This window comes from Martes martes (genome assembly GCF_963455335.1).
Source record: "Martes martes genome assembly, chromosome: 5".
Classification (NCBI taxonomy): Eukaryota; Metazoa; Chordata; class Mammalia; order Carnivora; family Mustelidae; genus Martes; species Martes martes.
This window is the reverse complement of record NC_137892.1, coordinates 58,937,968-58,960,337: the sequence shown is the minus strand read 5'-3', so window position 1 is coordinate 58,960,337 and position 22,370 is coordinate 58,937,968. Positions and strand designations below refer to the sequence as shown.

The 22,370-nt window shown below is 35.7% G+C and overlaps 1 protein-coding gene across 2 annotated transcripts in view; it reads left to right on the top strand.

Moving 5' to 3' along the window:
* Nucleotides 1-22,370, top strand: part of XRCC4 (X-ray repair cross complementing 4) — a 251,614-nt gene that overhangs the window by 161,390 nt on the left and 67,854 nt on the right. The window contains exon 8 of one of the 2 annotated variants that reach the window (XR_013966814.1): nt 18,777-18,867. The exons of the other annotated variant lie outside the window; for it this stretch is intronic. The gene's annotated coding sequence lies outside the window, so the exon portion shown is untranslated. The remainder of the gene's footprint in view (nt 1-18,776; nt 18,868-22,370) is intronic. 2 annotated transcript variants of the gene reach the window in all.

The following is a 22,370-nucleotide window of genomic DNA, read 5'->3' as shown; positions in this document are numbered from 1 at the left end:
GTAGGCAGAGAGGCAGGCAGAGAGGGAGAGAGGAGGAAGCAGGCTCGCCGCTGAGCAGAGAGCCCCATGTGGGGCTGGATCCCAGGACCCTAAGATCATGACTTGAGCAGAAGGCAGAGGCTTTAACCCACTGAGCCACCCAGGTGCCCCGGATTCATCTTCCCTGCTCTTCAGTACTGTTTTTAAACTCAAGTTCTTAAAAGTTACAAAATATCACATTGACTAGAACACTTTGATATTTTGGTCCTTTTTGCATCTTCTTAGGTATAATCATTTAAGATTATCTAAAGCTATTTTACCTAGTTTCTTTTTCTTTTCTTTTTTTTTTTTTAACTCTACTTTCAAACTGCTTAATGTTGTACAATTTTGGATTCCCAATAATACAACTTTCATTCTCTTGAAACACAGGAAACTAGAAAATTGAAAACATACTGAAACTTATGTAGAGTGCTCACAGGGATAATAGCTTAAATTGGCATGTGTTAGTAGTCCTGAGGTGCAGAACTATAGTGCTGTTTTTCCTTTTTATGATAAATATATAAATGCTTTTTTTTTCAGAAATATTTTTAGATCTTTGAAGAGTTCCCACTTCTAGTAAGACTCTGAACTCTTTGAATGCAGTATATATTGATAAATATTCATTAAAAAATTTTAGTATGACTAATTCACACAATATGATTATGCTTGGGGAACACTCATCCTATTCTGTCAACTAGCATCAACACTGAGAGTTTTTCAACATAACCATATGCTGTACATTCCTTGCTATTTACTATCTTACATCACTTGAAATTGTGATTTATAGAGTTGTTCAGTATGAGTTTTTAATCCTATATATTAAATAAAATGAACCAGCTGAAAAAGACTACAGAAATTGTAAAATTACTTTCATATTTATATACTTTGTTAATATCAGGTGAAATACTGAGTGTAAACAAGAACATTAAAAAATTACTCTCGGAGTGCCTGGGTGGCTCAGTGGATTAAGGCCTCTGCCTTCGGCTAAGGTCATGATCTCAGGGTCCTGGGATCGAGCCCCACAATGGGCTCTCTGCTCAGTGGGGAGCCTGCTTCCTCCTCTCTCTCTGCCTGCCTCTCTGCCTAGTTGTGATCTCTCTCTCTCTCTGTAAAATAAATAAATAAAATCTTTAAAAAAAATTACTCTCTATAAATATATAAGGGCACAATACATATCTAAATGAAATCTCACAATGTTCAGGCTTTATTAGTCACTCAGTTTAAATTTTTAATGAGGTCATCCTTTATAATACAACATAATAGCCATCAGCAGAGTCGCGCAGCGGAAGCGTGCTGGGCCCATAATACAACATAATAGCCATGGAAGAATTTTTCATTTAAAATTCTTTAAATTTCAGGAGCTGGAGCTCTTATTAATTCTTCCAACATCCTTAAAGAGTGAATATAATAGAAGTCTATTTATAGCACTCTGTTGGCATGGTATTAAGTCAGTTATGGCCAGGTGAACTAGTGGGATTATTTTAACAAATTAATTAATCCATTCATTACTTATTTGGCTAAACTGAGTCAATGTCCCAGTCCTACTGAAATTAGCAACCAGTTAATAAAAATGAATGAACAAAATGCTCAGATTAGATTATTTAATTAATACTTTAATGCTTGTCATGTCTTCACTTGTTTCAGCCCATTTCTCCCCAATTTTGCTTTACCTTTTTCTAGCTGTTCTGTTTCTCAACTCTGTAGGTTCTCTTTCTTGAAAACAAACTAGTTTTAAGAGATACTGAAATTAGCATCTGAACAAGGGCCCTATGAGTGAAAACTTTGTCCAAGAATTAAGGCTCCAACCCTGAGGAAAGGTGGCCAGGGGGAGCCAAAGCCATGATACAACCAAATGAAGATTATGCTGGAGACCAAGAGAGGGAATCAAACACAGGGGTTGTACCATACAGGCCTCGTTACCAGAACTGCAGTATGAAGTTCTTGTTGTACTTGTCAGAAACAACACTAACTTAATTTTGAGCTCCTTCTTAAGTGATCCTTAACTAGAAAAAAACATTAGTCCCTGTGGCCAGAAGAGCTAAACATATAGAAAAGAACAAAATGCCCCCACCTCTAAGATTTGGTAGGAAGAAATTCAAGATGTTTATTGAAGTTAGATGATAATGAGTCCAGAATTTATTCTTTAGAATACCATTAGCAGACTTCATTCTGTAGAATATGCAAAGGAGACCTTATCAGGTACTCTGTAAGTGGTTCCTTATTCAAATAAGTTTGTAAATGGCTGTATACCATAGCTTCCACATTTCCATGTGCTCTAGCCCATAGAACGTGGAGATTTATTTTGAAAGCTCTGAGAAACCCATAGTAAATAATACATTTGACTTTGTAATCACTTTTCAAATGTACTTAAGCATAGCATCCTCATGTAATTTGCCTCTCCCCTCCCCAAAAAGGCTTAGTAACAGTCCAAAGGATAATATTCTGCAAGGCCCTTGTTTAGAATATGAACTCTTAAAATTGTCAAATGTCAGTGGTTTTAGAAATATAAGAACCTTTAAGCCATAATTATAGAATGTTAGGTATTGAACGTATCTCAAGAAAAAAAAATTAGTGTGTATACGGGACCTCACAAGAAAAGAAAATGGGTGCATATATGGAACCTTCCTCTGCCACTCCCCACAATCCTACTACTTAGGAAGCTTCCTGCTTGTCCAACATATGGTCCTGCTGGGAGCAGTAGGATCATTTTCTGAGAGAATTCTAGTAATTAGCACACATTGGTATATCCCAAAAGGGACAGTTCCACATAATCTCAACAGCAGGATAAAACCATTAAAATAATTTGGGCCAAAAATACGGGTGCAGTCTTTCAGTACTTTGTACGGTCTTTGTTTCTGCATGCTAACAAGTAAAAATATATAGGTTCACACATCTCATGCAAGGCTCAGGTAAGATTTAGTCTTCTATGTGATGGGTATCTTGAAAGTAAAGACTTCTAATATATGGTTCCAAACAACCTTAAAAAATTATTAAAGTATAACTTTTTATAGATGTTGTTCCTCGAATTGTAGTGAAGAAATTTTAATTGTGTGTTCTGAATCAACCCGTAAATGGTCCCATTAAGTAATTGTGTAGCTGTAATATTTTAGATTAGAGGTGGGTGCCAAAACTGTACACACGAGCACATACACCCTCTTCAGATTAAGTTTATGGTTTAATTAGCCAAGGTAACACAATCTTGTCAAAGTCCACATAGCTACAAGGACCAGGAAAAGATGGAGCGTATTTTAGCGCAGTATTTGCTCACCTCCTTGAGTGGGAATAGGTATTACACAGCCAGCACTAAGACAGTCCCTGGACCCCGGAAAGCTCAGTTCTTTCCTTTTTAATACCAGACGCTTACAGTGTCATCCTGGAAGAAATTGCACGATCCATGTATTTTTGTTTAGAGGAATGATTCCATACATCAGACTTCCCTGCCTACAAAAGCAAAGCTACCATGTCTTTCAAAGCTTTTCGGGATTTTAGAGTGCCCAGTTCCCCACAGTAACCCAGTCACAGTCAAACAGAGTTTTAAATAAAATATTTACTAATTAATAAGATTCTTCTTTTGGTGGAGTTTTGAAGAAACATATTTGTTTGCCTTCTGATACATTTCTTTCAATTTTCTATCATCAGTGTTATAGTTTATTTAAAAAAAAAAAAAAAAAGCAGAACCTAATAGTGGGGAGGGAAAGAGCCCAGTGTTGATCCATTTATTTATTTATTTATGAGAAAACCTTTTTTTAGAGTATTTTTAAGCTCACAGCAAAATTGAACAGAAAGTACAGAATTCCTCTGTATCCCTGGTCCCCATCCATGTCCAACCTCCTCTCCTATCAACATCCCCCAACAGAGTGGTACATTTGTTACAATTGATAAACTTACATTGATATACCATTATCACTCGAAGTCCATAGTTTGCATTAAGGTTCATTTTTGCTATTATACATTCTACAGATTTGGACATATGTATCATGACAAGTATACACTATTATAGTACTGTACAGAGAAGTTTCACTATCTTAAAATTCCGATGTGCTCCATCAGTTCATCCCTCCATCCCCATAGTTTTGGCTTTTCCAGAGTGTTACATACTTGGAATCATTCAGCATGTAGCCCTTCCAGACTGGCTTCTTTCACTTATAATAATATGCATTCAAGTTTCCTACATGTCTTTTCATGGCTTGATAGCTGATTTCTTTCTAGCACTGAATAATATATCATTGTCTGGATACACCAGAGTTTTTTCACTTACCTACTAAAGGGATCCATTTATTTTTTAGTAATACCATGGTACTCCATATTTATAGATCTCTTCTTCTACACTTCATTTGTAATTTCTGTTGTTAAAAACAACATTTCTGTTGTTTTTAAATTTATACATTATAAACATTTTCCATGTAGTAAGTACATTGCTTCCATATCATTTTATATTTATAATTTCCATTGTATAAATGTACCATAATTTCTTTAACCAATTCCCATACTAAACATTTAGCCCTTATCCATGTTTGTATTATTTCTAAGAGTGCTATATATACTTATACATAAATTTGCACATATGACTGGTTATTTTTTTAGAATGAATCCCCAAAAGTGGAGTTACAAGGTCAGAGAGCATATCTACTTGTTAGTCCTTTCTTCTGTTTTGCCAGAATTCCTCCAGAAGGCTATAATAATGTGTACTCTCACAAGCAGTGTTAGCCTTTTGTTCTGTTGTTTTCCAGTTCATTTTGATCATTGCCAGATCATTTTAATTATTTAATCAATGAATATCTCATTGCTTAATTTTTATATTTAACCATTAAAGAAGGTCTAGTGTTTTCCTGGTATTTGTTGACTGTTGGCATTTTATCTTTGTTTACTTACTCTCTGTCCGTATCCTCAGCAGATTTTCAGTGAAGGTCTTTGTCTCCTATTGTTTTGTAAGAGTTTTATATATCTAAAAATATTAGTCTTTGTTTTTCCCAGCTCATCATTTGCTCTTTAACTTTTGTTAGTGGCATTTTTTTAAATTTATGTAAGTTATTAGATCAATCCATCAATAATAGTGATAATATTTAATATTGATTGACTATTTATTATGTTCTACATGCTGTACTAAGTTTTCATATGCAGTATCTCGTTTAACTATACCCATTTCATAGATCAGGAAGCTCAGATCTAGAGAGATTAGATAACTTGCCCAAAGACAAGTGGTATATTGTTGGTTTTGAATCTGGGGTCATCTTTTTCCAAAGCAAGTTCTTTTAAGCTACTTTGTTATACTGCTCAAAAATAAAATAATTAATGTATGTTTGATTACCAGGTTATAAGTTAAGTATTAAGTACTTCAGTTCCATTAGCTTATTTAACTCTCACGACAACTCTGAATTAGGGCTCTATTTATAACCATGTTTATTAAAAGCTAAAGATGAGTTTCAGTGAGGTTTAGCTGCTTGTTCAAAATTTCTACAGTTACACAGTAGAACTGTTAAGCTCTGTGAGTTCAGTGATTGGGTTAATAATACCTCCTGCCTACCTTTCAACATGAGTATCAGGGCAGATGAGATCATGTGTATGAAAATACTATCTAGGTTGGATACTCTAGGAATACGACGCATTGTTATTTTTAAAGCATTATTATCCCTGGGTTTTCAGCTAACTCCTGAAAGTGTGTTCCTGAGAAGGAAACTGTCTATGCATTTTTCAGACATGGAGTGTTTCCTTTTCTCATAACTCTTACAGAATTGAGGATTGTCCATAGCTTTCTGTGTGTTAACTTGGCAAATTTTCCTACTTCCTTGAGCAATCAATAAGATAATGTTGGAGGAAGATAATATAATTGGAAGACCATGTTTTAAAAAGTTGATTAGTTTGATATACATTTGTATATATGCTTTTTATTCTATTACATCTTACATTTTTAATCATTTAGGATTTAATTTCCAACTTACTCAAGTACTTACACATTTTTTTGTTACAATTCAATCATTTCTATCTGCCATTTTAAAATATGGTAGTTGGCCATCTTACTTTTTCTGAAAGGATCTGCTTTCATGTTTATAACTTAATTCTTAAAAATTCATTACTTATTGCTATTTTTCTTGTATAAACAGTGTATTTGAAATTTGTGAGTGTGCATGTGTGCATGTTTAATTTTTCTGAAGAATATAATTTATCAGATTCAAATTTCTAATTCTTAAAGATTTTTGGTAACTGAACTTTAAAAGTTCTTTAGTGTCGAATTAGGGACATAAAATGAATGTGCAATTGCTATATATTTACTTTGGTCATTGTGAGCAAACCTCATTTTTTATACAACTTTAATTTTATCATAATGTTTATCTTAGTTGCAAAAGTAAACACAGTGGTGGTTTTAAAGCAAGATAGGTTTTTATTAGCTTCACTCTGTGTTTACCTAACTGTTCAGACTGTGGCTCTCACTTTCCTTGCTGCATGTTTTGATTAATGGCCCCCTGGACTTGTTCCAGAATATACTGATTATGGTCAGTACACTTCAAAGATGATTTATTAATTGTGTTTGCAGCTCAAAATAATTAAGTAAAGATTGATCATAGGTATTATTATAGATTTGCCAATAAGATCAGCAGTTATATTATTCCCTGAGTGGATTTCTTACACTGTACAGAAAGAACAGAATATTAATATTAAAAATATATATTCAGTATTAACCACAGCTTTATGGCCTTTAATTTAAAGCACGATGATTAAATGTATCAGAGATTTAGTCTTTCAAGTGCGTGTATTTTAAGTTCTGTTTTAACATAATTCCAAAATAATACATTTCAGTGGAGATTACATAGATGTTTAAATGAAGTATTTCCTTGTTTATAACTCACCCTGGGAACAACCTTTCCTACAATTCCCTCAGGCTGTTACATGCGTTTAGATTTCAAATTACTGACAGACTTGAATTTCTGTTTAAAATAATTTTTTAGTAGAAAACTGTTATAGTCTCGTGTGTTTTAGGTAAAGGGAATTTATCATATATTTTACATATATTATATTCTTACTTGAAAGCTTTTTTTACATCAAATTTCTCTAGATTTGGCATGATCATAGTTATTGTGTCAGGCATCTGAAGTGTTCTATCAACAAAGAATAATGTGTAAATATTCATTATACTGGTCAGAGGAGTTATTAATCAAAGGAAATGACTCCCTGCTCATAATTTATAGTTCAATATTGAAAGAAAAATATGTACATTTATTTTTCAATTATTTGGTATACTATATTCAAAATATACATTTTAACAGCAAAATTCTATAACTTAAGTCATCTACTGTGATATATAACTAAATGTTAAATAGCTATTTGGTTTGTATTAAGACATCATGAAATGAAATAAAATGTGTTCCCACAATGGAACTGAAAGTTAATCCATATTCTAAGCTTATGTGGAAGTCCAAAATAGTTATGTCAAAACAAGAAGATATAAACCCCACAAGTAAATAAGATGTTAGCAAATAGAGTGAAAAAATAAAGTATAAGAATAAAAAAACAACAAAACCTAAGTAAGTTAAAAATATAATCCATAAGCATTATTCAGTGATTTTTTGCTAGTTTTTTGTAAATCATTACTAAAGAACAAAGAGCACAGAAATGCTTTATTTAAGCAACATTACTAAAAATATTTTTAGTAAAATTTGAGGATGTATACTTTGCTTAGTTGAAGATCTTATACAATAGTTTCATTTCTGAACAATTTCTAAAAATAATTTCTCTAGATCAAACTTAGGCATGTTATTTTTTAAAATATTATTTTTGTGATGAAAGAAGATAAATTATAAGTGTGTTGAATAAAGCAGTGTTATCATTACCGGCATTACTGAGTGCTTTATCCTGCATACACCATTTCTAGAAATTCAGAATAAAGAGGTTGCAGGCTATGTCTTCAATGATCTTTTTATATGATATAAAATAATGAAGGAAGATTAATCAGTAGCACACATTTGTCTTTTTCTTTTGGCTTCATTATATTTCCTGACAAACTGTCTTTAATATGTATATGACTAAAATGTGCCAGATTCCATAATAGGTATAAGAACTACGAAATTTTAGAGGAGAGAGAGTTAGTATTCCGTTCATGACTATAAAATAAGGAGATGTGATAAAATCAGAGAAGACTGACTAGAAGATGTTACTCAGTTTGGCTTTGTAGAGGAATAGATGTTTCTAGGCACATAAACTGAAGAAGGATAAGGCAGAGACTAATATCGAACCCAGCCTCCTGATGGCCCTTCTCTTTTTAGTAATAGAACCCCCTTCCAACACCCTGTGCATACCCAAGTTTTTAACAGATTGGATGGCTGCCAAACTAGAGGCTACATTTCTGAATTTCACTGGTAGCAGAGTATGGCCATGTGACAAAGTCCTTGGCAATGAGATATGACAGAAATAATATATATAATTTGGGAATCTTGCCCTTAAAATGAGTGGGTATACATTCCTCCATTTTCCCTTCTGAGTCCATTTTAAACCTCGCATGTTAGGAAGACATCTTTGGAGATGCCAGAGAAACAAGAAAGGAAGAATCATAGTCCCTGGACAGTCTCATGGAGCAGGCCGCATATCCATTGGGGACCACCCAGCTACCTCTACACTATTATGGGAGAGAAAAATAAAAGTCTAGCTTGAATGAGCCATGTTGCTTTTTAGATATCTTTGTTACAGAAACTTGAGATATCGCCTCCCTAAAAGGAAGGGCTTTCATGTCAGAGGAACAGAATACAGTAAGTAGAGGCATGGAGGAAGAGTCTAGAATCATGAGGTGCATAGACATGTTGAATGAAGCTGGTAAAGAGATGGATCTCAGATCAGAAAGGAACTTGAATGCTAAGCTGATTTATTGGACTTCTTTTATGAATGCAGTTAGGAACTCTTAAAAGTTTTGAGCCAAAGAATGGCATAATGAACAGTGCTTTAGGAAAATTTCCCTGGAAATCATGTATTTGATGGAGGGAATGTTTGCAGACTCTCAGTGAAGATAGGAGGATATTGCCGTAGTCCAGGAAGAGTTAGTCTGAAGAAGGATAGTAATTGTAAGTATGAGTGTGATTGGAAAGGAAAGGAAAGGAAGAGATGAATTGAGAAACACTTAAGATTGCTGTCTTCTTATTACCAAAGACCTTGGAAACCTTATCAGTATTGAAAGCTATCTGTTAAACTTGGTCTTTATCAAAGTAAGTCATCTGTCTTTAGAAATCAACCTACCACAAAAGCTGGATAAACAGAACTTGGTGGTCATGGGCATTGACTTCTGAAAAGACTGAGAAAGTTTCCTTTGCAGTATATACTCAAGTATATAGGTATATAGTACCTTAATATTATTTCAGTTGTTTAATTTTTTAAACTTAGTTTAGCATATAGGTAAGCATGTTAATCAGTAAGCTATCTTCAAACCATACTTTAAGAAAGGTTGTCACTCTGGAGGGTGTATGTACTACAGCCTCTGAAAACCTTTCTTGATGAAGGGGTTCTTGTTAGTGCCAATCACAGGAAATACTCCTCTTGGACAAGTGTCATGTATTTTCATTTCAATCCGAAGTTATGGGTTTCTCCTGCTTAGAGAGATATGGTATTCTTATGGACTATAGAAAAAATAAACTTTTTTTGCCTTACAATTTTTGTGGATTTAGTGCTGATTTTATAGAGTGTTTTGCCTAGGGCCTAGATATATGACTTCCTAGAAATTTCCAGACTATAGAGGATAGGTTATATTCATGAGTGAATTTGACAAATTAATGAAGTTAAGAGATAATGTTATAAAACTGAACTGGCCTGTATATCCCTATTTCAAGGAAACCATGAGAATAATAATTATTTATTGAAGCTTATTTTTGGTTAAGTAATATACGGTGCCATATAAGGCATAAAAACTGGGAAAGAGAACATTCCATTTGTTCTTAACTGTTATATGTTCAAGTAAGACAAAGGAAGATCACAATATTTTTAATAATAATATGATGTGTTATATTTTTATTTTGTCCACTGTTTTAAGTAATTATTGCATTAGTATTAGGATGGAATCTATTGATTATCTAATAAAAATATACAGCCACATAAACATCACATAAATGTTTTGTGGGACAAAAGGCTTACAGTATAGATGGAAGGAAGCCCATTTCACCTGATAATGTCCATCCATTGGCCCTAGATGTGCCTTTTGTATCATATCAGATAAATTGTCTACATTAAAGTAACTCATACAGAGTGGAGTCGTGTTATAAGTGCAAAAAAACTTATGCATATTCAGCATACACTCTCCAGCCTCTTCTTTGACCCTAAAGAGGGTCTGGGGAGAAAGATAGGAAAAAGAACAATTTAAATAGTTCTAGACATTCTTTTCAGGCATATGCCTGGGACTGAGTATCAAGTGGGAAACGTATCTCCTTTCCCCCATCTGAGTTTCTATTATCCTTCCATAACTTGAACAGCACATTTAAAAAGAAACCTTTTTCATATAACATGGCCACTAAACAAGGGCAACTACTTTATATTTTCTGTGACTGGATGGAAAACAAATAGCCGCTTATCAAAATAGGTGGAAAACTCTTGAGTGCTGGCTGATTGAAGTTGGGTATATCATACTGGAATAACAGTTTCCCAAGGATTTTTCAGGATACTGTGATTATCACATTAAGTCCTACAGTTAGAACCCAAGCCCTAAATAAAATAGAACCTCATTTAATATGGAAGCCATTGTATCCTCTGAAGTTTTTGCTTCTGCAATCTAAAGCACCTAAATGTGTCAACATTCCCCAAGTATAACGTACTTTTCATGTGGTTAATCTCTTGGTTGGAGTTGCCTTTCACTGAATGCATATAGTTTTCTAGTGACCATTGAAGTTGTGTTCCCAGAGCCTGCTTATATCTCAGATGTGGTGTCATCTGTACAGAGAATCATGGGACACCATACTTTGTGTTAGTGTGGGATGTTCCCCAGCTGTTACACTTTTCCTTCCTGAAACATCACTTTTTTTTTTTTTTTTAAACCTACCTTAAAAAGAAGAGTACAGTGGTCCCGAGTTTCTCAAACTCCAGTCATGCCCAGGCTGTGTGATTTGGGTCAAGTTACTTATCCACTCTGGGCCTCAATATTCTAACTTCTAAAATGGAAACCATAATAGCCACCTCATTAAAATTTTTTTAAAGATTTTATTTATTTATTTGACAGAGATCACAAGTAAGCAGAGAGGCAGGCAGAGAGAGAGGAGGAAGCAGGCCCCCTACTGAGCAGAGAGCCCAATGTGGGGCTCGATCCCAGGACCCTGAGATCATGACCTGAGCCAAAGGCAGAGGATTTAACCCACTGAGCCACCCAGGCGCCCCCAAAATTAATGAGATGATAAATAAAATGTGCCAAGCGAGTGAGAAATGCTCAGTATTAGTTACTGCTGCAGCTCTTGTTCGTTTTATTTTTCCCTTCCACTTAAATTTAGTGTCCAGCTAAATTTATATGCAGATTGTCTTCCAAGTCAGTTACTTGTGGTAAAAATTATACTATCAAAGCCTGTATATTTAATTATGTTTAGTAACTTACAATCAGATAATGCTCATCATTGGAAATTCCTATGCTTTTGGCTTGAGAAAGTAGGTAAGTGGTACAGTTTTCAGACAAGGGATGGACTAAAAAAGAAGCAGGCTTGCAGAGCAGAAAATTGAGAAGCTTTGTTTTGGCTAGATTATATTTAAAATACCTAACAGACATCAAAGCAGATATATCAAGATATATGAGTCTGGAGTTCTTGGGAGAAGTGAGGTCTAGAAATAAAGACTTAAGAGTCCTAAATGTTTAGGATGTATGATTATGATTTTGAATTGAGAACAGTCAGCATGGGTGGGTGTTTCTCTTCAACAAGGCTTGTGTAGTTCCTAATGTAGAGCTTTAAACAACAAATACAGTAAAGGTAAAGAAGATACTGTCATCGTGCTAGATTTCCATGCTTTATTCTTTAACAGATCATAACAGCTGTAGGAAAATGAGTTCAGTTCATTTCTAATTATCTATCTTACGGATTATACATGGATTTAATAGGTGATTCCTTTCTGGGCTCTTAACACATCTGAACAGTTTTATTTGCTGTTCCTGACAACTTCAGTATTAGATCAATTGGGTTTTAAATTATATGTAGTATTGGGGGAAAAGTTCCAAAGCACACTTTAAATGGAACTATTTTCTGCCTGTATGATCATTGAATCAAAAGAATTTGTTGGGAGTGTTTTAAGTCATAGATTCCAACTTTATAGTCCAGGCAAGTAGAAAAAAACAGATACATGAAACCATAATAGAGCAATTATTTGGGTGACTGTGATAGTCATTAGTTCTGTTCACCAAATATTTCCAGCTCTCTGCCTTCTGGGCACATGGTAAAATTGCACTTCAGTAACTGTAGTTGAGCGAGGCCATAAGACTAGGTCTTACCAGCAAGTTTTGATTAAAAATTTCATGTGTAATTTCCGAGCCAGAGAACTTTCTTTCCTTGTGCCATTAGTGATTGGCAGTGTTGGTAGCTGCCCTGTCATCCTAGGTCTTGGAATGAGGACAGCACAGAATGAAGCCCCTAGGCCACTCCTGAGGGACGTATGAGAAAATTTGAATGAGACATAAATGCATGAATGAGAAATTAAAGCTTTGTTGTTTTTAAGTCACTGAGATGTTGGGGTACTTGCTACTACACTATAGGTTAGGTTTAACCTGAGTGGTGGAATGCAGAGACTTGTCCAAATACAGCATATTCTTAGCACCATCACAGTACTATTTAAAAAATAAGGAATCGCAGACAACATTAGTTCAAAGTTCAGTACCAATGCCCTGAAGTGAATATCTGTACCTTTACTGTAAACAGAGGGTCAGAATAAGCCGCTGCTTAGCTATGTTTTTACAAAGTTAAAAATATAAAACATATTTCCAAATGTTACAGTTGGGAAGTTTCATTTTCTCAGAATACCAATATAATTATATAATATAGAAGCTTTAGGGGAAACTGTAACTTCTTCAGTGATTTTATGAACATATTAATATCTTTTGTAATAAAGAAAAGTAGCATTTTCAGATTTTTCTCAGGCAGGTAGAAGGAGTTGATTTTATTATTCAAAGAGCTATTTAACAAATGGTCTTTTATAAGCTCATCTTGTGCCAGTCAGACAAATGGAGTCCAGCTCCCACTTAGAAGGTTAAGAGAGAAAACACTCACAGATTTGACATCACTTCACCCCACCTAATGACTTCACTTTCCGTTTGACTTGCTTTTTGTTATTTATTGAACTAAAAAATGTACTATCCAAATTAAAGCTGTAGTCTTTGCTTCTACCAAGTATGCTGAGATTAACCACAATTCAGATGATCCCCAAACTCATAAATTGAGTAAGTTTTAGTCATAGAATTTTTAAGGTGGAAATTGAGCAAGATAGTCTTTTCTGTTCCTTTACCAAGTAATTAATGATATCTTTATCCGTTGTTTAGTTGTAAACTGACATAGAACGTTAGCCAAATGAAGCATGGTAGGGATTCATGGTTAGTGTCTATGCCCAGTGTCTGTCTCCTCATGATTTCTCTATATCTTGCCTCTTCTGGGCTTTATTTTAGTGTAACATTTGCTTACACTACACAAATAGCATCTAGGGAAGAAATTCTGGTGTTTCAAGCTACTGTTTGCAAAACACCTCCCCTATACCTTATTAACGGCAAACTAACTTGTATTCCACTTTAAAACGTATCTTACAGTACTGGTAAAGGTGTAGCAATATCAAGTGAGGAGGTAGAAGACCTGGATCCAAGTTTCAACTGTGTTATTTACTAAACTGTATGCTTTCTTTAACATCTTTCAAATCTGTCTCCTCCTCTCTATGTCCCTGTCACTGCCTTGGTTTAAGACCTTGTTACCTAGCTCCCTTCCAGACTTCACACAGCTGCCAGAGTGACCCTTCTAAGATGTTAATCACTTCAAGTGTTTTAATGAGTCCCTACAGTTTTCAGGATACAGTCCAAACCCCTCAGCGTGTTACACAGAGCTTTTCATGAGCTGCCCCTTGCCTAACTCTGGCCCTGAGGTTGTAAACTGGCAGGCTGTTAGCAGAATTCAGCTCATGTATGTGTTTGGTCTGGTTTGTGCCATGTTTTCTCAAACATTTGGTATGAATGTTAGTTTAAAAATTGAGAGATTTCTGGCTTCTCTTGACATTTGAAGATTACTCTCTCACGTGTTGGTAATTGGCTATGCTGACTATTCTCTTTAGAGAGGATGTTCCATCTTTAACTCACCACAGTCCTCTCCCATTGACATTTCACCCCTTTATGTAACTTGTGGGTATTTGAGTTGGCCTCTCCTTCTGGCCTCTGCTCCAGCCAGTCTTTAATGTTCATTCTTTATAGCACTGAATTATATACCAAGTTCTTTCAACGTTTTATGCTTGCTCTTGCCTGGATTGTCCTCCTGTCCTTCTGTTTCTTTATCTCACTGACCCATTCACTTCCTTCAGGGTACAGTGTAGTTGTTGCCCTCTTCAGAAACTCACCAAACCTGCCCTTCTGATGTACCCGCACCATCTTCTGTCATGTTGTAGGGTATTTGATTTGTTTGTCTGAATCCCTGATGAGGTAGTTAAGTCCTTGGGAGCATAGGCAAGTGTCTAATTTGTTTTTATGTCCCAATTTGGGCTCAAAGGAGCCCCTGTCAGTCCCTGTCAGGACTCCCCGCTGAGCAAGGAGCCTGACTTGGTACCAGATCCCAGGACTCTGGGATCATGACCTGAGCTGAAGGTCCAGGCTTAACCAATTGAGCCACCTAGGTGCCCTAGGTCACTGGTTTTAAAATAGTACTTCTTAGAGTACAGTGTTCCACAGGACTGTGTTGATAACCATGTCAGGAAAACCTGGCCTTTCGTTATCACTTCAACTAGAGTAGTTTCACTTTTATTGTATATATTAAGGCTACATGTGAAACTTTCTTTAAAAATTCTGCTCATAAAAGTAAAAATTTGAAAACCATTGGATTCAATAAATTACAGTAATTCATGCAACAATAGATAAGGAAATGTGTGTTAACAGTTCAGGTTATCTTTGGGTAGTGACTAGTTTGCTTTTCTTTCTTACTTGGATTGGTCTCTGTTTTCCACGTTGTCTACAGATAACATGTAATTATTTCTGTGCCAAACAAAAAATGGCTTTGAAAAAAAATTAGCTGACAGCAATAAATAGTCCACAAGTCACTGAAAAGTTCCCAACTTACTATTTTTGGCATTCAAATCATAGGTTTTGTAAACCTACTACTGTTTGGGATTTTTTTCCATGAAATATCATAGGTTGTTGAAAACATTGAAGGTACAGCCCAGCCCCCTCATTTTATATTTGAAGAAATTACAATCCAAAATATTTCAATATACAGAAACTAGAGCTGGGAGCCTGTGATCTTCTGATACCGTGTGCTTTTTCTGCTATACCCAATCTATAAATAATCATAATTTTCATTTCTCTAATTTATGTCCACCTTGTTGGAGCATTAACCATTGTGTTATTTCTTGCTTTTTTCCCTATGAGTGAAAACTAATTTCTTTTTTTTGAAGTGCCAGTGGTCAAAACTTTTCTATTTAGAAAAATTAGCACAGACTAGGACATTAAAACATCCTAAAACTGTCATATGACTCATTGTTCTGATTTATACAATTAGAATTTCCTGATCTACTTTAGTCCTCTAATTCATTAAATGTGTATGTTCACTCAGATTTATAATTTGGTGTTGGACTAGATTGACCTTTAATAATTCTCAGAGTTTGCCTTCACTTTTGGCATCTGAAAGGTAGACATTAGATACATGTTCCATCTGCCCCACCTTCCTCCTCAGACATGAATATACTTGGGAAACTGTTTTACTTGTATTTTAGGATCTTAACTCATCTCTGAGTTATCTTGCTATGAGTACACTGACCCCCAACTGTAATGGCTTTGTGTGACATTTTCTTTTACATATATGTATATATGTCAGTACTTTCCCATGGTTCTTTTTTGTTTTAATGCTGAGACATGAAAATTGGGTAGCCATTTGAACTTAGAGACTCTGGACAAACAGTCTGAGGTAATGTGTTTCAAATAAAGGAAAATGGGAAGTGTCAGAAACATCAGTCACTACCCCAAACCCCTTACCAACCTCCAGCCAAACAAAACGATAATTTATAATGAAAAGCAATCAGAATAAACACATGGAGGCCTTTATTTAAGGTGGTATTTGTTATCAATGATCCTATTTATGAAAAACCCTAGAAATGAGAGGTTTCTAGAGCATTCTTTTTTAACCATTTCCTCCAGGTATCTTGACATCTTAATTAAAATGCCAACCTTTCAGGCTTGCATCATATAAAGAATATTTCGCTTAAAAGAATTGCAGCGTAAGACTGAAGTCATTTGTATAGTTTTTTACTAAAATAATTCCTCTGAAGTTCACATGTAGTAGATTCGGGGTAAATTTTAAAATATTTTTAAATGTCTTGGTTTCAACTCTTTTCCAATTTAGTTATTCTAATTGTTTTAATACATTAGAGCTGCTATTCATTCACTCTGAGAAGCAAGCACAGAAGTTCATGGATGTAAAAGTGAAATAAAGTTTGTAAACAATCAGTTTAATAACATGGGCTTACATGCAAATATATTTGCATGTATCAAGGTGTTTCAGTTAAAGCAGTCAAAGGTAGGAATGACTATGCCACTAGCTAAAAATTTTAATATGAAATATTCTTACAACATTTCCTTATTAAAATTTAGGTAAAATATCTGTGGTATATACTTTGAGAATAGTAGTACTACCTCACTTTATTTTTCAGATACTATTTAAAAAATATTTTATTTATATACAACACCATACAACTTTTAAAGCATACACACACATATTCCTGTAGTTTTTATGCAAACCCTGTGAGAAAGGGAGATTTGCCATCAAAACTGAGGATAGTGAGGTGAGTAACATACCCAAAATTTCATGGCTATGCACAGGCCTAGAACCTCATGCATTATTTTATTTCCTAGTACCTGCCCAGCATTGCTTCCATGAACCTTTTAGCCTTTATAAATGAATATGTGTACCCTAGAATTTCTTACAGCTTAACAAAGGCAAGTTGCAAAATTGTACATGTATTATAATTATAATGTCAGTTACTAAAAAAAAAAAAGGTCGTAAAATAGCAGATACTTTCTCCAGATACATGAAGGCTCTGAAAGTTACCTATGAACTATTAATGCTAACTACCTCTAATATGGGTGAGGGGTACAACTGGCTTCGCAGTGTGGGCAGTGTAAGTACCTGAAAGATCTCAGCCTTATCTGAAGTACAGTCTAAATATGGTCATGTATGACTTGTGGAATTAAAAATAATTTTTTAGAAGTTCCAAGAATGGGGACTCCTGGGTAGCTCAGTTGGTTAGGTGTCTGCCTTTGGCTCAGGTCATGATCCCAGGTTCCTGGGATCGAGTCCAGCATTGGGCTCCCTGCTCAGCAGGGAACCCGCTTCTCCCTCTGCCTGCTGCTCCCCCTGCTCGTGCACTCTTACTCTCCGTCTGGCAAGTAAATAAATAAGATCTTAAAAAAGAGTTTCAAGAATGTACAGTTGAATTCTGGAAGTCATCAGACTACAGCAAGAAGGAGAAGGGATGGAAAGAGAGGTAAATGGGTGGGGGGAAGGGTCTTTGGTGTTTTGTGAATAAAAAAGGTCATTACACTATCTTTGGAATATCTAGGTCATATTTTTCATAGCTTGTTTTGACCTATTGGTTGACATAAACAAAGGAATTGAACGTAAGCATCTTTTCAGAATCATTCTGATTTGTTCATAGTTTTGGGAAGTACTTAGCAATCAAAAAGGAATTGGCTGTGATGCTATATATTGTGCAACAAATAAATATCAATTGAAGAGGGGGTTGTTTCATCACAATAGCCTTGGTAAATTAAAAGTAATAAATTTAGTTGAAAACCATGAGTATGTTCTTGTAATTCTGTGCTGTATAATTTTTTTTTGGCGGGGGTTACCCATTGGTAATTCCTTTGAGCTTTTTCAGAGGGGCGGAGGCAAGGGCTGATTACCTCTGCTTTCACTCCACCCTCCTGGAATGTAGCATCTGATGTACAAACACTAAAAAACATGACTTTTCACAGGAGCTTGTTATTCCTTTCTTTAGTTTGAACCAGAAGTGGGATTAGTCTAAGATACCCCTGCCCTTGGCATGTGTTCCTTTAGAAAAGCCAGACGATCCAGCCCTTAATTCCTGGTTAGTAAGATAATATCCATCACTGGGTGAGGCTCTAGAGATGGAATAATTTGGCACAACACATCTCTGACTGAAATCCAAATGTGACTCTTGGGAGCAGTAGACTGTGAATTGGTCTGTCTGTGTGACTTTCAGTTTCCTTTCTCATCTAATCAGCTTTCTGTCTGAAATGTCTGAAGAAGCTCCCTGTTACTAGTTCTTCTCTGACCTTTCTGACTCACACATTTGCTGTCTGACAACTTATCGCCTTTATTCTCTGCCCAAAGCAACCAGCAGTGGTCCTCACCTTCCCTTAGTGGCTCGTGGAAGTGTTTCTTTAAGATGCACTTTTTATGATACAGGGGACTGTCTCCATTTGTGATGACAAGAGCAATGACAGCAATAATAACAGCAGCCACCATTTATTTGGCACTCGAGACGTTGCCACCATTGCTCTACATAAATTCTCTCTACTCTTTGCTATAGTCTTTACCCTTTCCTCTCTCTACTCTTTATTACAGTCTTCCAAGGTACGTCTTATTAGTCCCATTTGACACATGACCCATGAAGAAACTGACGTACACGGAGCTTTCCGAGAAGATTCATGACAAAGTAAGGACTTAGTCTCTGTCTACATCATATGCTCCAAAGGATCTAACCAAATAGCAAATCTGACTCTACAGTGGTCACAGTGAGGTTTCAGTGGGCGTGTATGGCTGTCAAAATCAGTGCTGCACAGCATTGCAGCTCCTTGTTCATTTTGAGATTGACTCTAAATTAAATAGTTGAATTATTGAAAGATAGTTGCTCTTATTTTCTTGGCATTTTGCTGTTTCAAAGTTCTATTGAATGCTCTTTTCCAGATATTTATACTAATCCAGTGATCTGTTAAAGCTATGTAATTGTTCTATCTTAGAAATGGTTCAGAAAAGTTTACCACTGGCTTCTGTTCATCAAGAACTAAAACAATGTCGGTATATAGACCCTGGTTTGGAAAAGTAGAATGGGGTTTATTCAGTCAAAATCATATCTTGGCTAAATAACAGTTAAGAATATAGGCTTTCGGGGCACCTGGGTGGCTCAGTGGGTTAAAGCCTCTGCCTTCAGCTCAGGTCATGATCTCGGGGTCCTGGGATCGAGCCCCACATCGGGCTCTCTGCTTGGCAGGGAGCCTGCTTCCCCCTCTCTCTCTGCCTGCCTCTCTGCTTACTTGTGATCTCTCTCTCTATGTCAAATAAATAAAATCTTTAAAAAAAAAAATAGGCTTTAGAATCATGAGCTGTACTACCTCTAGACATTTTGACCTTCGGCAAATTACTTCATATCACTACACTTCATTTTCTTCTTCTTTTAAAGCATATAATGAGAGGTCTTAGCTGATAGTGCTTTGGTTGTTTGTTTCATCTTGTTTTAGTGATGAATGAGACAACCCACATAAAATACAGCCTGGTGTGTATCCATTGGTAATAAATGTTTCTTTTTATTATTAATGTAATTTGTATTTGAAAATAACTACTTCATGGGTGCCTGGGTGGCTCAGTTGGTTAAGCGGCTGCCTTCGGCTCAGGGCATGATCTCAGTGTCCTGGGATCAAGTCCCAAATCAGGCTCCCTGCTTGCCTGGAAGCCTACTTCGCCCCCCGCTTGTGCGCTCTCTCTTTCTTTCTCTCTTTGTCAAATAAATTGATTAAAAAATCTTAAAAAAAAAAAAAAACAAAAAGAAAAGAACTACTTTAAATTGTAGTTATATAATATAGTAACAATACACTTGACACTATAAAATGTATCGATGTAGGTCATAAAACATTGTAAGGTTTGGGTGAAAGTTTTTCATTCTTAGCTAGATTTCAAATGCATACTAATGTGTTGTGTGTATCTTGAAGCCCTTATAAAAAGGCTTCCTTAAAAATTTCTTAATTGGTAGTAAAAATAGAACGAAGGACATAATTCATTGTTTCCAACTTTCATCATGTGAAATGTATTTTTTCCATTACTGCTTAGGTCACATGAGAAAAAAAGGTTATTTAACATCATTATTCTGGTAACATGCACCATCTCTTTGGTCCTGAATGCAAAAGACCTGGGTATTATGTCCGTGTCAGTAGGAAGCTTAAGGCAGAAAAGAACAGAGAGGTGAGTGTCAATCAGGATTCTCCAGAGAAAAGAACCAATAATGTGTGTGTGTGTGTGTGTGTGTGTGTACATATACTTACACATATACATATGCATACGCATAAGGTCTATTTTTAGGAATTGGTTGATACACTTCTGGGGACTGCCAAATCTGAAATATGTATAGCAAGCCGGCTGGAAACTCAGATAAGAGTTCATGCCGCAGTCTTGAGGCAGAATTCTTCTCTGGGAAACTTTAGTTTTTGCTCTAAGGTCTTCCACTGATTGGACTGATTGGATAAGGCCTACCCATGTTATCAAGGGCACTCTCCTTTACTGAGAGTCAACTGGCTGAAAATAGTAATCCATACCTTCACAGCAACTCCTAGATTAGTGTTGACTGTATAACGGGGTGCTCTGGCCTAGTCAGTTGACACATAAAACTACAACCACAGGCTAGGAACAGAGAGTACCTGAGAATTTTCAGATAGGGAAGAGTACTGAGAGAGGTGTACAGTAGAGGGTTGCCAAAATAATGCAGATAACTGAAGATGACCACCTAAAATCATTGAAGACGAGGTGAAAATTGTGGGACAGATACAATATGAAAGAGGTAGAGATGACAGTGCTTGGTCACCAGTTGGACAAATAATGTAATCAACGATAAAATCCTGTCATCAATAATTTATTAAGCATCTGCATTCTAGTTTGGCTTGTGTAAAATTTTACCAGCTTCATTGGTATATGCTATGTTACATATGTAGGATTTTTTCATTATGCTGCCATGGAATAATTAGGCAGCTTTGTGGTGACTCTTCCCCACTCCCATTCTCCTGCCCTTTTTTATCCCACCTTTTCACAGTTCTAGTCAAAATATTCTTAGACAGAAGATTGGAAAAGAAGGGCATACATATTGAAAAGATCTGGCAGTAGAATTGGTACTCTGTCCCTTTTTAAGGTTTCAGGAATAATCTGGAGAGAAAGAGAAAAATTTTCAGTGTAAAATCATTTGCTAAGGCTTATCCATCTGCAAAGAAATCTGTGTTTGGAAACAATTTACAACCCATGATCTTAGGGCAACAAGGGAAAAACAACATATCTCTCTTGCTTCTTTCAAGATTTTTTCTTTGAATATGACAAGCCTAGGTATATGTTGTTTGTTTCTTTCTTTAGGTGTTTATAAGGCTTGGTGTGCTATGACCTTCCTGGATATGTGGCTTGGTGACTATCATTAATTTTTGAAAATTCTCAGACAGTATTGTTTCAGATATTTCTTCTACTCTGTTTCCTTTTCTTTCTCCTTCTGGTATTCCAACTACACGTGTATTATACATTATGAAATTGTCTCACGGTTCATGGGTATTTTGTTCAGTTTTTCATTCTTTTAGTCCTTTGCATTTCAGTGTAGATAGTTTCTATTGACCTATTCTCAAACTCATTGATTTTTTTCAATGGCTGTGTCCAGTCTGTTGATGAGCCCATCCAATGGATTGTCCATTTCCGTTATAGTGCTTTTGAAAATGGTCCACTTTTTCTAATAAAAAGTAACATATTCATCATAATTCATTAGAATTGTTTTAGCATATTCATCATAATTGTTTTAAATTCCATGTATAATGACTCCAACACCCATTCCATATCTAAGTCTGATTCTGACACTTGCTTTTACCCTTAAGATTTTTTTTTTTAAGACTTTATTTATTTATTTAACAGAGAGTGAGAGAGAGAGAGATCACAAGTAGGCAGAGGCAGGCATGGCGGGGCAGAGCAGGCTCCCTACTGAGCGGAGAGCCCAATGCAGGGCTGGATCCCAGGACCCTGAGATCATGACCCGAGCCGAAGGCAGAGGCTTAACCCAGTGAGCCACCCAGGTGCCTCTACCCTTAAGATTGTTTTTTCTTGCTATCTGAGATGCCTTATAATTTTTTATTGAAAGCCGACATTTTTGTATTAATAGGAACCAAAGTGGAGAGGTTATTAATGTGAGGATTTATATTAATATGA